Source organism: Mus musculus, chromosome 5 (genome assembly GCF_000001635.26).
Source record: "Mus musculus strain C57BL/6J chromosome 5, GRCm38.p6 C57BL/6J".
In the NCBI taxonomy this organism is placed as follows: domain Eukaryota; kingdom Metazoa; phylum Chordata; class Mammalia; order Rodentia; family Muridae; genus Mus; species Mus musculus.
In genome coordinates, this window is record NC_000071.6 from 145,753,693 (window position 1) to 145,768,212 (window position 14,520).

At 43.4% G+C, this 14,520-nt stretch overlaps 1 pseudogene; it reads right to left on the reverse strand.

Annotated features, from left to right (window-relative positions):
* On the reverse strand, positions 12,508 to 13,222 carry Selenok-ps2 (selenoprotein K, pseudogene 2; annotated as a pseudogene).

Sequence of the window (14,520 nt, forward strand, 5' to 3'; positions counted from 1 at the left end):
ATATATAAAGAACTCAAGAAGGTGGACTCCAGAAAATCAAATACCCCATTAAAAAATGGGGCTCAGAGCTTAACAAAGAATTCTCACCTGAGGAATACCGAATGGCAGAGAAGCACCTGAAAAAATGTTCAACATCCTTAATCATCAGGGAAATGCAAATCAAAACAACACTGAGATTCCACTTCACTCCAGTCAGAATGGCTAAGATCAAAAACTCAGGTGACAGCAGATGCTGGCGAGGATGTGGAGAAAGAGGAACACTCCTCCATTGTTGGTGGGTCTGCAAGCTTGTACAACCACTCTGGAAATCAGTCTGGCGGTTCCTCAGAAAATTGGACATAGTACTACCGGAGGATCCCGCAATACCTCCCCTGGGCATATATCCAGAATATGTCCCACCTGGGAAGAAGAACACATGCTCCACTATGTTCATAGCAGCCTTATTTATAATAGCCAGAAGCTGGAAAGAACCCAGATGCCCCTCAACAGAGGAATGGATACAGAAAATGTGGTACATTTACACAATGGAATACTACTCAGCTATTAAAAAAATGAATTTATGAAATTCCTAGGCAAATGGATGGACCTGGAGGGTATCATCCTGAGTGAAGTAACCCAACCACAAAGGAACTCGCACAATATGTACTCACTGATAAGTGGATATTAGCCCAGAAACTTAGGATACCCAAGATATAGGATACACCTTGCCAAACGCATGAAATTCAAGAAGAACGAAGACCAAAGTGTGGACACTCTACCTTTTCTTAGAAATGGGAACAAAACACCCATAGACGGAGTTACAGAGACAAAATTTGGAGCTGTGACGAAAGGATGGACCATCTAGTGATTGCCATATGCAGGGATCCATCCCATAATCAGCTTCCAAATGCTGACACCATTGCATACACTAGCAAGATTTTGCTGAAAGGAACCAGATATAGCTCTCTCTTGTGAGACTATGCCAGGGCCTAGCAAACACAGAAGTGGATGATCACAGTCAGCTATTGGATGGGTCACAAGGCCCCCAATGGAGGAGCTAGAGAAATTGCCCAAGGAGCTAAAGGAAACTGCAACCCTATAGGTGGAACAACAATATGAACTAACCAGTACCCGGGAGCTCTTGTCTTTTGCTGCATATGTATCAAAAGATGGCCTAGTCGGTCATCACTGCAAAGAGAGGCCCATTGGACTTGCAAACTTTATATGCCCCAGTACAGGTAAACACCATGGCCAAAAAGGGGCAGTGGGTGGGTAGGGGATTGGGGGGGTGGGTTTGGGGGACCTTTGGGATAGCATTGAAAATGTAATCGAGGAAAATACCTAATAAAAAAATAAAAAAATAAAATTGTATCTGTAAATTGATAATGTTCTCTAGCTTGCCCATATAAAAGACACACAATCCTGGTATTCTATTTAGAAGCTGTATGCCTAGACTTGGCAGGATTTGGAGCCATTCTAACTTATATGCCAGCATATGTCCCTTGTTACTTGCTATTTCTCCTGGCCCCTCTCCTCTCCTGCCAACCTCCTCTTCTTCTCTTCCTACTGTCTTTCTTTCTTCTTTCTTTCTTTCTTTCTTTCTTTCTTTCTTTCTTTCTTTCTTTCTTTCTTTCTTTCTTTTTTTATCTTGAACTTCTTTTTTTATATATATTTATTTTATTACGTATTTTCCTCAATTACATTTCCAATGCTAACCCAAATGTCCCCCATACCCCCCCCCACTTCCCTACCCAGCCATTCCCATTTTTTGGCCCTGGCATTCCCCTGTACTGGGGCATATAAAGTTTGCTTATCTATTGGGACCCGTCACTTGATCCTCAAATCCCTTTTTCTCTCTTTACTGTCCTTCACAGGTTTTGGCCTTTTATTGGACAGTTGATTTGGGGAGCAAGGTTTACATAGTATCACTTGGGGTATAGGAGGATTACCTGATTAGGGGCAACCAGATCTTGGGGCTAGTATTTAGCATTTGAACACATAGCAGTAGCAGACTAAGCCCAATATGTATCTTTTAAAATTTACTGTAACAGTAGCTGATGTGGAATCTGGATGCTTCCTGGTTTAGACATTCCTGCTTTTGTTCCTTGATGACTCAAACAAGTGTAGACACACTTGTGAATTTAAGAAAGATAAGTTCTCAGAAAGGAGAGAATTAAGCTTCTGCACTCCTGATCCAGCTCTGACCTCTAACCTTACCATTGACCTTCCAGTTTTCCAACTTCTCTTTCCATTTCCAGCACCAAGTGGACTTTCTTCATCTGATGATAAATGCTCATGATAATACCAAAGACAATGAGTCTCATAAAGGTAACCAAGACCTTCCTTGTTTATCTTGTGTGCTGGTTGTTTAGAAAATATATATGGAGGGTTTTCTAAGTAGAGAAATACTTCTGTTGAGTTGCTTAAGACATGGCTATTTGTTGGAAACAAAAAAAAGCTGGGAGGTCCTGAGGTTGGCCCTGGAGAAAAAGGTCAAGGGAAAGGGGCCAAATGTCTGACGAGAGTTACTGGGCTCTGGGCTGGCAGATGCAGGCAGAGCTCCCAGATGCTTTCCATTCGGCTTCAGTGTGCCTCTAAGTGTCTGACTCCACTCGGCAAGGGGTGGAAAAGGGGTATCCCCCGACCAGGGACCCCGGGGCTATAGGAGAGAGGGATGGGGGAAGAGATTCCCAAAACCTGTGAAGGTGGTACAGCATATCTTGATGGAGCAGAGACTATGGTTTAAGAGCTTTATTATAGAAATGCAGGGAGAAAGAGGAAGGTAGAAAGAGAGAGTGGGGAGAGGAGAGCGGAGAGAGAAGAAAGAAGACAAAGAGAAAGGAAAGGGGTGGGAGAAGTGAGAGGAATGAGAGGTAAAGAAACAAAGGAGTAAGAGAAGAGAGCAAGGTGGGGGCCAAACAACCTTTTGATGGACTTTACTGTCCCTAGATTCTGGGGAGGAGTTTAGTCTGAAGGTCAGAATCTTTGGCCATTGTCTATGTGACTACTGACCATGCTTCTCTTGTGGGGGCTGTGGGAGGTGGTACCTTAGGCAGGGGCCAGAGTTCCAGCAGCATGAGAGAAAACCTACCATGTCATGTAGGTGAATCCGGGTTCAGACCTCATCTCCACTGGGGACCAGCCTGCAATTCCCCACAGCTATTATCTCCAAGGGGTTTTCTGTGAGCACATGGATATAAGACTGCTCCTAATAAATGTTAACCATAATGGATGTCTCCAGTGATATGTGTGATATCTGACAAGGAAATAAGTTATAACTTATTTCTCTAACTATAATGCCAGCTGGGGTATTATAGTTCCATTGCTGATCTGTCTGTCTGTCTGTCTGTCTGTCTGTCTGTCTGTCTGTCTGTCAGTCTGTCTGTCTAACTATCTATCTAACTATTATGGAAGATTAGAATATACAATTGAGTAAAAAAAAAGTGTAATGACAAAATTCTTTAACCAAAGTCGAAGATTTAGAAATATAGGATTCCTGTCTTTCATTTGGGTGAAATTTCATAGCTAGAAAAACTTGAGAGGAGGAACAGGAAGAACAGATAAAAGGTTTAGAGCAAAGATAAGATTTAAAAGGTGAACTTAGCTTGTTAAACCCTAATTGGAGGGACCCAAAGATCAATTCCAATGCAATTATGTATGGAGTCTCCATTACGAGCTTGCTTGCAAGGTTTCCCATGATCCCTGTCACAGCAGGCCAGAGTGAAGGCTGGAGTTTAGAGGTGCAGGGTATTTATTATGATTACAGCATGCTGGGGAATTTCAGTATGGGTCAGCAAGTTAGTATTTTTCAAACTTCATTTCTGGCTTAATCTGCAGGAGCTGAACTTGTCCTCACAGACAGGATGATCAGGTTAACTGTTCTCTGCAGGATGTCTTAGGTTATCTCTATGTACCTTGATCTGGCTGTTGTAGCTTGACTAGCTGTTGCTAAGTGGGGGTGGGAGAGTTGTCATAGAATATTTGCTCAGATGGATTTGTGATTTTCTTCCTGGAATTGGAGTTCAGCTCCTTGTCTCATACAAAATAGAGTTTCATTGAAAATGATCTTGGTTTTGCTTTACAAGGGAACCTTCTTCCATTTACTGAGTTTCTGGTAATGATTGTAAAGATCTCATATAATGGAATTGAAAGTAGCATTAGGTGGCCATTTAGACACATTATCTGAGAGATATTATGGCCAAGTCCAGCTGAAATATGCTTAGAAGACTTTAAATCAGGTGCTAGGTCTGAGTTTCTCCAAGAGGCATTCCAGTATAGATGCACTTCCCATGGGTGAGGAGAAGAGTCACATGTCTGAGCCCAAGGCATCCTAAGAGCACAGGTAGAACTAGAACAAGTAGAAACAAACTGGCCAGCCACATTGTCATGGTGCTCTACCAGGCTGAAAGCAATGTGTCCAAGGAAACATGGTTCACTCAGTACTAGGATTTACTAGAAAACAGGAGCCGTGACAGTAGAAGGATGACACAACTACTGATTTCCATAGTGAGGGTCAATAAAAAGGGCTGGCCATAGCCTAAAGACTGTATCTAGTAGTACGTCAACTCCCAGAGCCACTAGAGTTCTGGACATTCAGTGGTTACTCCATGAGGTCTAGGAAAGTGTGTTCACCGACCAGGAATGGGATACTCACCATCAGTTGGTGTTAGATGCAGAAATGTATGGATCAGATGTCAGAAAGTAAGCATGTATCATGTGGATTGACGATAGGGTCCTAGCATGGAACCTCAACCCGCAGGAAGTCACACAAACTCTGGAATATACTATTTGAGTCTCAGCACCAAACATTGGATCTAAATGGCTTGATTCATAAGGTCACACAGTGCAACAGGTATCACTACGAAGGTTCATTCAGGGAAGTCAGAAGAGGGGATAGAGAGGGGACCTCTGGATGAATGTGGAAGAAAAAGAAAGGAGTGTGGAAGATGAGTTTTATCAGGGGCATAGCATATTCACAGGATGAGGGTATGGGACAGGAAGCAACTGTGGGAATGGGTCTCTCCTCAGCAGCTAGTGATGCCTCATCCTGTTGTCACTGGGCCCATAGGGATGGCTTTGCAGGAGTCTGATTGCTAACAATTTGCTAAATTAGATATTGATTTTAAAGATACCCACTGATTGTGGGTTTATAGGCCATATTCAGTGTAAGAGCAAGGAATTGCACTAATTGAGAAAAAATCTACAAATCAAAGAATCACAGCATGCATGGCAGAAGAAGTGCAAATGCCTTAACTCTATCACTGTGGGATCCAGTGCCATCTTCTGACCTCTAAGGACTCCTGTACAAACACAGACATGTGAATAAATAGAATTAACAAAACATCTTAACTTTTAGCAGCAGACTGGAGTTCAGTGTCCAGTGTTTGGTTTTAGATTCTGGGACAGGGTACTGAGGTGCATATATTACATATCAAAGCAGACATGGCCTCTAGTTTCTCCCAGCATCTCTCAGTTGCTATCTAGCATACCCTACTCACAATTCTGATCTTTCCACCCCTTCTCCCAGAGGCTCTCCCCTACATGATCAGGTATTTTGGTCTTCTTGTGCATCCTTCTCTTTATCCTTCTCTCTCTCCTTCTTTCCCTCTCTCTACATGTGTACTCTTTCTCCCTTTCTCTCCTTCTCTTCACCCTCCCCTCTTTCTCCTCCTCATAGCAATAAATCTACCCATGTATACTGTAATCTGGCTTGTACTGGCTCACTTGGCTTGCAAAGAAATAGCTTATCAGACATTACTCATTTGTTACCAAGAAAAGCCTTGGATGTTTGGTTTCAGATCTTAAGGCAAGGGAATAAGTTGTGCATTTTATATACCAAAGCTGACCAGGCCTTCAGATTTTTCTAGCTTCCCTCATTTTCTTCCTGGCTTACCTGTCCCTAACCTTGAATTTTGTAGCACCGGGGATGGGTCGCCTTCCCCAGAAGTTCCCTCTATTATTCCAGTCAGTTTTATCCCCCCACTTGCTTTCTTCCTCTGTCTGCATGGGCTTTTTCTCTACTCTTCCCCTCAACTCTGTTTCTCTTCACTTTGCAAATTCTATGTTCTCCTTCTTTTGGAGACAGCCTGGGAGCATCTTTACATTAACCTGCAAATTTCATTCATATGTATATATCTTGAATTGGTTTATTTGCCTGGCAGAGAAATAACTTATCACCCAGCTCCTAACTCTGATAGCGCACAGCCTTCTGTAACTTTTTATTTAGACAGTAGATACCATTTTCTGGTCTCCATGAGTGGCCTCTTCCACATACCACCCCTCAACACAGACACACACTCTGAAATAAACATAATTGAAAATAAAATTTGTAAACAAAAAATTTGATTTTCTCTTAACTCCTCTGTGAGTGTACATTCTGACAAGACTTATGATATTCTCCTCATCTACTCAGTGATGGTTCATTTTAACATGACTTATGGTTTTCTTCTCATCTCCTCTGTGATGGTCCATCTTAACATGACTTAAGATTTTCTCATCTCCTGTGTGATAGTCTATCCTGAGATGAGTCATGATTTTCTCCTCATCTCCTCTCTGAGAGTCCATCCTGACATATCTTATGATTTTCTCAAATCCACTGTAATGGTCCATCCTAACATTACTCTTGGTTTTCTCATCTCCTCTGTGATGATCCATCCTGACATGACTTATGATGATCTTATCTGTTTTGCGATGGTTCATCTTGACATGACTTATGTTTTTCTCATTTCCTCTCTTATGGTCCATCTTAAAATAATTATGATATTCTTCTCATCTGCTCTGTGAGGGTCCAATCCTGACATGACATATGATATTCTCCTTATCTCTTCTGTGAAGGTCTGTCCTTACATGACTTACTTGAAATGTTTCCTTACTTCCAGCATGTGCAACATGGAGATTACAACTCAGTCAATTATGTTTATTTTTGCTTCCTACAAACCCACCAGCAGCACACTTTCCTTTGGCCTGTATTCCCTGCTCGCTCACCATGATAGCTAGAAGAACCTGCGGGAGAACGATAGGGCTTTGCCCAATAAGGTAAGAGGATGGTGTAAGAGGGAAATAGAGAAGCATCAACAAAAACACTTTCTTATCACCCACAATGGTGTGTGTGTGTGTGTGTGTGTGTGTGTGTGTGTGTCTGTGTGTCTGTGTGTGTGTCGCTTCTGTCTCTGACCAGCAGAAAAGAGCGACGACACAGCATTCTTCTCAAAGCAGTTTATTCAGGAACCTTTCAACATGCAAGCAGGAATCTCTGTCTCTGTCTTTGACCACAATCCCTTATATATCCCCTCGTCAACGCCCCATCAGCCCAGTCTGAGTAATCTCAGTTCATTGGCCTTCGTCAAATGGCCTGATCTTGCATCATGGTGTGCCTGCACAGCTCTCACGATGGATGTGGCTTATTTTCGGGTGTATGAAGAAGTCAGGTGCAAGCATAAGACTTGGCTGCAGTCCCCAGTGCCATCTTGAGACTACCAACACACCCGCTCCCCACTTCTCCCCCTTTTTTCTATTTTGACAGAGAGAATGCCTGCCTTAGGTTTCCCCCTGAGACAATGCCTCTTACCAGTCATTAGGAGACAAACAGCTTTGGTTTGATCCCTGTCTTGTGTTGGAGTCTTACCCATCATTGACTACTTTTCTAGCATGCCAAGCCACACTTGAGGAGACTGTCCTGTCTCCAGAGCTGCAAAAGCCTGTATCATCAAGGCTTGGGTTCTGAGCTGATGAAACTTTATACGGCAAATGCACCAAAAGACCAGGATGCTGATTAATATCAGACACAGGGTAAGTCCACCAATTCTGGCATACTCTTTCAAGCAGGAGACAGCTATAGATCCAGCTGGCCAGTCCTTCAACCATGTATGTGTCCACATGGGTTGAGTTAATATGGACTATGGATTGTCTCAATTCCCGAACTAATCCATCAAAATGCTGAGACCAATTTCCTGTAAGGTACTGGGATATAGTGTGGGATAAATGAGCAGCACGACTGGCATTCACAAATGGTATAGATGTGACACACAGTCCCGGATATTTCCACTCACAACCCAATTGTGCTAACTCCATCAAAACATCCACTTGTTCCTGGACTAAATCAACCCTTTGATTCCGCAACAAAATTCCTGCTTTCAGCTGGCTAATAATATTTCCCTGAACATTCAAAGCTTCTGCAACACCCACAGATAAATTATTCACAGCTGCTGCTGTTTGTACCACAGAGGTAAAGGATATGGCCGAAGCCATGGCTGTGGTGGAGCAGTGACAATGGCCGCAGTAATGCCAAAAATCCCTCTTAGGTCTAAACAAAGACATAGCAGAAGGAGCTTGAACAGGCCAAGGTACAGAGTGAGGCATCCTAGTCACAACAGCTAAATGATATTCAGATACATTCCAGCATATACTATAATAACAAATATCACTACTACAATTAACAACATTATTCTCATAACTACCATTATAAACAATAAACACAAAATGAGACCACAAACAAACAGGTGTAGCCTTAAAGGAAGCATTACGCCCTCCAGCAAGTTGAGATACAGAGGTTTCAAACCCACTAGACTCATTCCAATAAAAACTTGCATCACCCCATGCCCCTCCCACTAGCATACTCAGAGGAGAAAGATCTGTGCAACTACCATTCACACCATACAACAAACACACATTAAAAGGATTACTAGCTCCTACTTGAGCTGGATTTTGATAGGTCCAATTATATCCTGAAAATGAGCCATTATGGACTGTGCCAATATAAGGAGAAAAGGTAAAATATTTCTTTACAGCCCAAGCTGCCTTTCTAGACTGACACCCAGTCCATGGCAGAAGGGAATCAGAGCTACCCTTGCAAAAGGGAGCCCATCTAGGTTGGGGAGGTATGGTATCATTGTCTTTGGAAAAAATGACAGGCCACACCCCTTGAATCCATGTGGCATTAGCTTTAGTAAAACTATTAATTGGCATGTCAAGCCATGCTGCTGTTTGATTATACATTTGAACGCAGCCACTATTCTGAGAAATATTTTGAATCATTTGAAAGCACAGCAACTCCCTCAACTAAAGCTGCATCGGTTCCTGCACAGTCGCTATTTCCCCATCTCATGGTAAAAAGGGTAACTGCAGCAAAGCATTAGATGTGAAAAATCGAGGGAACACTCGTGCCGAATGCGTCAATGACATGGGTTTGGGAACACAGATAAGATTCCCCAATGTGGATCTTCAGTCATCACCATGGGAAGTATCCTCAACACCAGGAACATCCATGCCATCCCCACTCCTCTCATTTTGGACTGCTCTGATCAACCTCTCCGGGACCCACAGTGGCTGTTGATGATCCTGGGAACTTACCAGCTAGCTGCCCTGACTGCGATGAGTTCTGAACGAAGAGAAGGGTCCCCATAAGGGCCACCACTTATTGCTTCTGTCTCTGAACAGCAGAAAAGAGAGACAACACAGCTTTCTTCTCAAAGCAGTTTATTCAGGAACATTTCAACATGCAAGCAGGAATCTCTCTCTCTGTGTATGACCACAATCCCTTATATATCCCCTCAACCACACACCACCAGGCCAGTCCAAGTAATCTCAGTTCATTGGCTTTCGTCAAATGGCCTGATCTTTCATCATGGTGTGCCTACTCAGCTCTCACAATGGATGTGGCTTATTTTCGGGTGTATGAGGAAGTCAGGTGCAAGTCATAAGACTTGGCTGCAGTCCTGGACACCATCTTGGGACTAATGCCAGACCCGCTCCCCACATCTGTGTATGTGTTTGACACAACGCACACACACACACACACACACACACACACACACACACAAACACACACATACAGAGAGAGAGAGACAGAGGAATTGAAAAGTTTGGTGTGTGTACATGTCTGTGTTAAGGTGTTTGTAAGTGGGCATGTGAGTATATGCTTGTAAGATTGTATATGAGTGTTTGTGTGTGTGTGTGTGTGAAGGTTAGAGGACAACTTTGGGGTTGGTCCTTCCTTTTTTTCCTAATTTTACACAGGGTTTCTTTGTTGCCACTGCTGCATACATCAAACACTCTAGCCCATGAATTTAGGGACTCTTCAGTTGCTACCTTCCATTTTGCTGTGAGAAGACTGAGATTACAGATCTGCATTTACATGATGGTGTGTGTGTTTGTGTGTGTGTGTGCATTGTGTATGTGTGTATGTGTGAGTGTGTATGTGCATGTGTTACACATCTGGGATTTAAGAGGAATCAGATTTCAGGTCCTTACACTTCCATAGCAAACATGCACACCACGAGCCATCTTTCAAATTCCAGTGATTTTATTTTACATTTTTGTATGTACGTATGTATGTATGTATGTATGTATGTATGTATGTATGTATGTGTATGTATGTATGTATGCATTTATGTAAGTATATATGTATATGTGTGTGTATATGTATGGGGGTGTGGGGCATTGGGCTATGCACAGACAGTCTGGTCTCCAGTAGAGCTGAGATTTTGAACCCTGGGACCTAGTGGTCATAATTTACCCACATGGGACAAAAGAAGTTCTCTCATGTCTCCTGGAACTCTGGCTCCTGTCTAAGTTACCACCCCTCTCAGCCACCACAAGAGAAGCATGCCTAGCAGTCATGTATGAAATGCCCCAAGCTTCTGCCCTTCAGGCTACACTCTTCCCCAGTTACCTAGCTACACTAAAGACCATAAGAGGGGATCCTTGGCCCAACATCACTCTCTCCTTCCTTTGTTCTCTTACCTCACACTTCTCTCACTCCTCTCTTTTTCTCCTCTCCTCTCTTCTCCTCTCCTCTCCTCTCCTCTCCTCTCCTCTCTCCCTCTTGCTCTTACTCTCTTTCTCTCTAGCCTTTCCCTCCTCTCTCTCCTCCCTTCTCTCTTTCTCTCTGCCTTTCTATAATAAAGCTCTAAAACCATAGACAGTCTCTGTTCATAAGGGCTGTGCTCACTCTTGAGGTGTGAGAACCTCTCTTCCCTCATCCCTATCTCCCATAACCCCAGGGCTACAGGGTGTGGTGCTGGGTCTCCCATGTCGGGGCTATCCCTTTTCCACACCCTGTTGAGCGAGTCAGAGGTTTGGATGCCCACCCAGGGCTGAGTGAATGCATCTGTTGGCCTTCCTGCATCCTCCTGTCCAGAGCATAGGTGGAACTCTGGTGGGACATGGGTCCTCCCTCCCCCTCTTCTTCAGGCCCCTTTTTAGTTCCTACATGGGGGCATGTGTGCTGCAGCATATGTGTTAAGGTCAAATGATAATCTGAAGGAATTTGTTCTCTCTTTCGGCTGCATGAGTTTTAAGGGTCCAAATCAGGTTAGTAGTTTCAGAGGCAGGTGACTTTGCTCCCTGAGCTGTCTGAGTAGCACTTGATAACTTGTAACAGGAGTAAAAGCACTGGTTTTTTCCCAGAACCATTTAGAAGTTATCATAAACGGCAACAAAAGGAGACATGGGCAATACATTTTCTCATGGCAACAGGAGGTTTCTGTAACACAGGGCTGGGCCTGGTGTGTGTCTGTTATCTAGGACCAGGAAATACCAACTAAGCAACATGCACACATTCTGAGTGATGTAAAAGATATGCAGTTATCAGTCAGATCTCTGAATTGTTCAATGATAGTGCTGGATATGCTGTGTACCAGCTGTACCCCGAGAGATCCTAGAATGGGCCTTGATAGAGGTGCGTGGATTGACTCAGCTCTGTGTCATGATTCCCCCTATATATTTATAGTTATAAAAGAAGCCAGGGTGTGAGCCTTATTGTCTAAATCATAAGCCAAACACTCTCTCTCTCTCTCTGTCTCTCTGTCTCTCTCTCTGTAAAAATGTGTGTTTGTGTGTGTGTGTGTGTGTGTGTGTGTGTGTGTGTGTGTGTAGGTCATAGAGCTACATTATAGACATTTCTAAATCACTTTCGACCATGACTTTAGATGGGATATCTCACTAAACCTGGAGGTGATCCATTTGGCTAGGCTTTTTAGCCAATGAGCAAGAGGCATGCACTGTCTCAGTCTACATACTGCTGGAATTATAGATGGGTTACACTCTGTCTAGCTTTATAAATGATTTGTGTCTGAACTTATATCCTCAGGCTTGCATAATAGAAACTTCACTAATTGAACATCTTCCAGGCCACAGGTGATAATTATTTCACTTTGTAAGGAGCTTGAGAAACTGCACAATGGGTAAGTCTTCCACGGGATCCATTCATATTTGAGTCCTAGCAACCAAAGGGCCGTTCTCAACTGCTCTGACTCTAGGTACAGGAGACATGATGCCCTCTTTTGGCTTCTGTGAGCAGTGTACTCATGTGGTACACATACACACATACACAAAAATCACCTACACACATAAAATAAAGCAAAAGTCTAAAACCCCTTTAAAATGTGCTAACTAAAGTCCTTTGAGATGCTGAGCTTGATTTTGAAGCTGCTGAGAAATCAGCAATAGACACACTTAAAGTCAAATCTGAAAATATCGGAACAAATGTTTTTATTTTTCTTCCCAGGCACTTTCCACTTATTTTTTTTCCCAGGACTAAATACATGGCCTTTATTTCTTCCAGATCAAAGATTTTGGGTATGATCATATAAAGATGAACAATCAAGTTTTGCAAGCTAGAAATATTTCTGTCTTAAAACTATACCAATACTTTAGTAAACTATACAAAAAAGATAAGGAGACAAACATACATGTATAGAACTGCGTATCAGTCAGGCCAGTATGTGCAGAGGGAATTACCAGCATGACCTCATTCATCTGTGAGGACACAGAGCAATCCTTCTTTGGACATACACCAACTTCTCCTGCATGAGCCACTCTTCACCACTTGATGGCTTCCTTCTACACGTGTGTATTTCTAGTTGTCTGCTTCTCAGAGCAGACATTTACCTTTCTCATCCACCAGCCATTGGAGGAGGGCTGGGGCCACGAAGGTGACTGACCCTATCCATTCTTCTTGGAGGGTTTCCTGGTGGCCTGCTTCCATCATCGTATCTGGAATCAGAGGAGCTCTTGTAGCCTCTTCTTTTCTTCACATCTTGCTGAAGCAGAGTTTTGAAAAAGAAAACCACAAATTCTGCTATTCCCCCAGAAGAAGTCTGTTAGGAAAGACACTCTCCATGGGGAATGATTCCTGCTGTCCAACACCTGGCCATTCGAGATGTAAACCATCTTCCATCTAGTTGCCTGCTTCCGAGTCACAGAGAAGACCAGACGCCCCTGATGTTGCCATACCTAGCCTCCCCCTAGTCAGTAGTAAGCAAGGAAACATACAACTTTTCAACATAAAGAAACATCGGAATGCACAACTCTAACTATGTAGGATGACTAAATCATACATCTTGCCTCAAAGCTCAGGGATTTACAAAAAAATGGAAAGAAGAAAGAGTGTAAGAGACAGAGGTAGTGGATGACTTTAAGGAAACAGCACTTCCAGACAAAACATGTCAGGCACACATATGAACTCATAGAGGCTATGACAAAATTGACACATTCTGCACAAGCTCAAACTAAAGAAAATTCTAGCTGAGAGGAGTTCAAGTTCGTACCTCTAGCAAAGGAGATATGGTCAGCTGAGAGCTCCTGACAGAGGACAGATCAGTTTTTTTCAATGGGGTGACACTGGGTGGAACTTCACTCTAGGGTAGGCCTCACACCCAGGAATAGCCCTCCAATACAAACTGGACTTCACAAATTTGTTTTGTTTTGTTTTGTTTTGCTTTGCTTTGCTTTGTTTTGCTTTGCTTTATTTTGCTTTGCTTTGGTCTGAAATAGTGAGAGAGATTGTAAAGTGTGTGGGAAAGTAGATAAGATAGAATCTAGGAAGATTTTGTGGAAAGGCATTATTGTGATCAAAATGTATTCTATGAAGTTCTCAACAAATATTAAAAGACTTGAAATGAAGATTTTTAACTAAGTGTTTATTTACATTTTCTGTGAAGCATTTATTATAAAATATGGCAACTAAAGCATCTGATAATAATTCTAGAGAGGTTTCTGCCTCAGGCTCCAGCGGGAGCCGCCTTGGTTCCGGAACTCCACAGAGGGCAGGCTGCAAAGGAGAGGGTGTGGAATACAGAGGCCAGCAGTTTCTGGGACAGGCAAGAGCCAGAGAGCTTCTGAGGTGGCGCCATCTTCGGCTCCAGACAACCGGCCACCTTCCTGGTGAGAGCACAGGGGTCCGCCCGGCCCAAGAGTTTTCTGCCTCAGGCCCCGGCGGGAGCCACCTTGGCTCCGGGACTCTGTGGAGGGCAGGCTGCACGGGTGAGGGTGAAGAATACAGAAGCCAGCAGTTTCTGGGACAGGCGAGAGCCAGAGAGCTTCTGAGGCAGCTCCATCTTCGGCTCCAGACAGCCTCCAACCTTCCTGGCCAAAGCAACACAGCTTGTGGGAAAGATCCTGTTTTGGGCCTTCATCTTCAGCCAGGAGGAGGTCCTAACACCAGATAACTGTGCACCTTCCCTGAAAGAGGAGAGCTTGCCTGCAGACACTGCTCTGACCACTGAAACTCAGAGGAGAGAGCAAGTCTCCCACGTCTGCTGC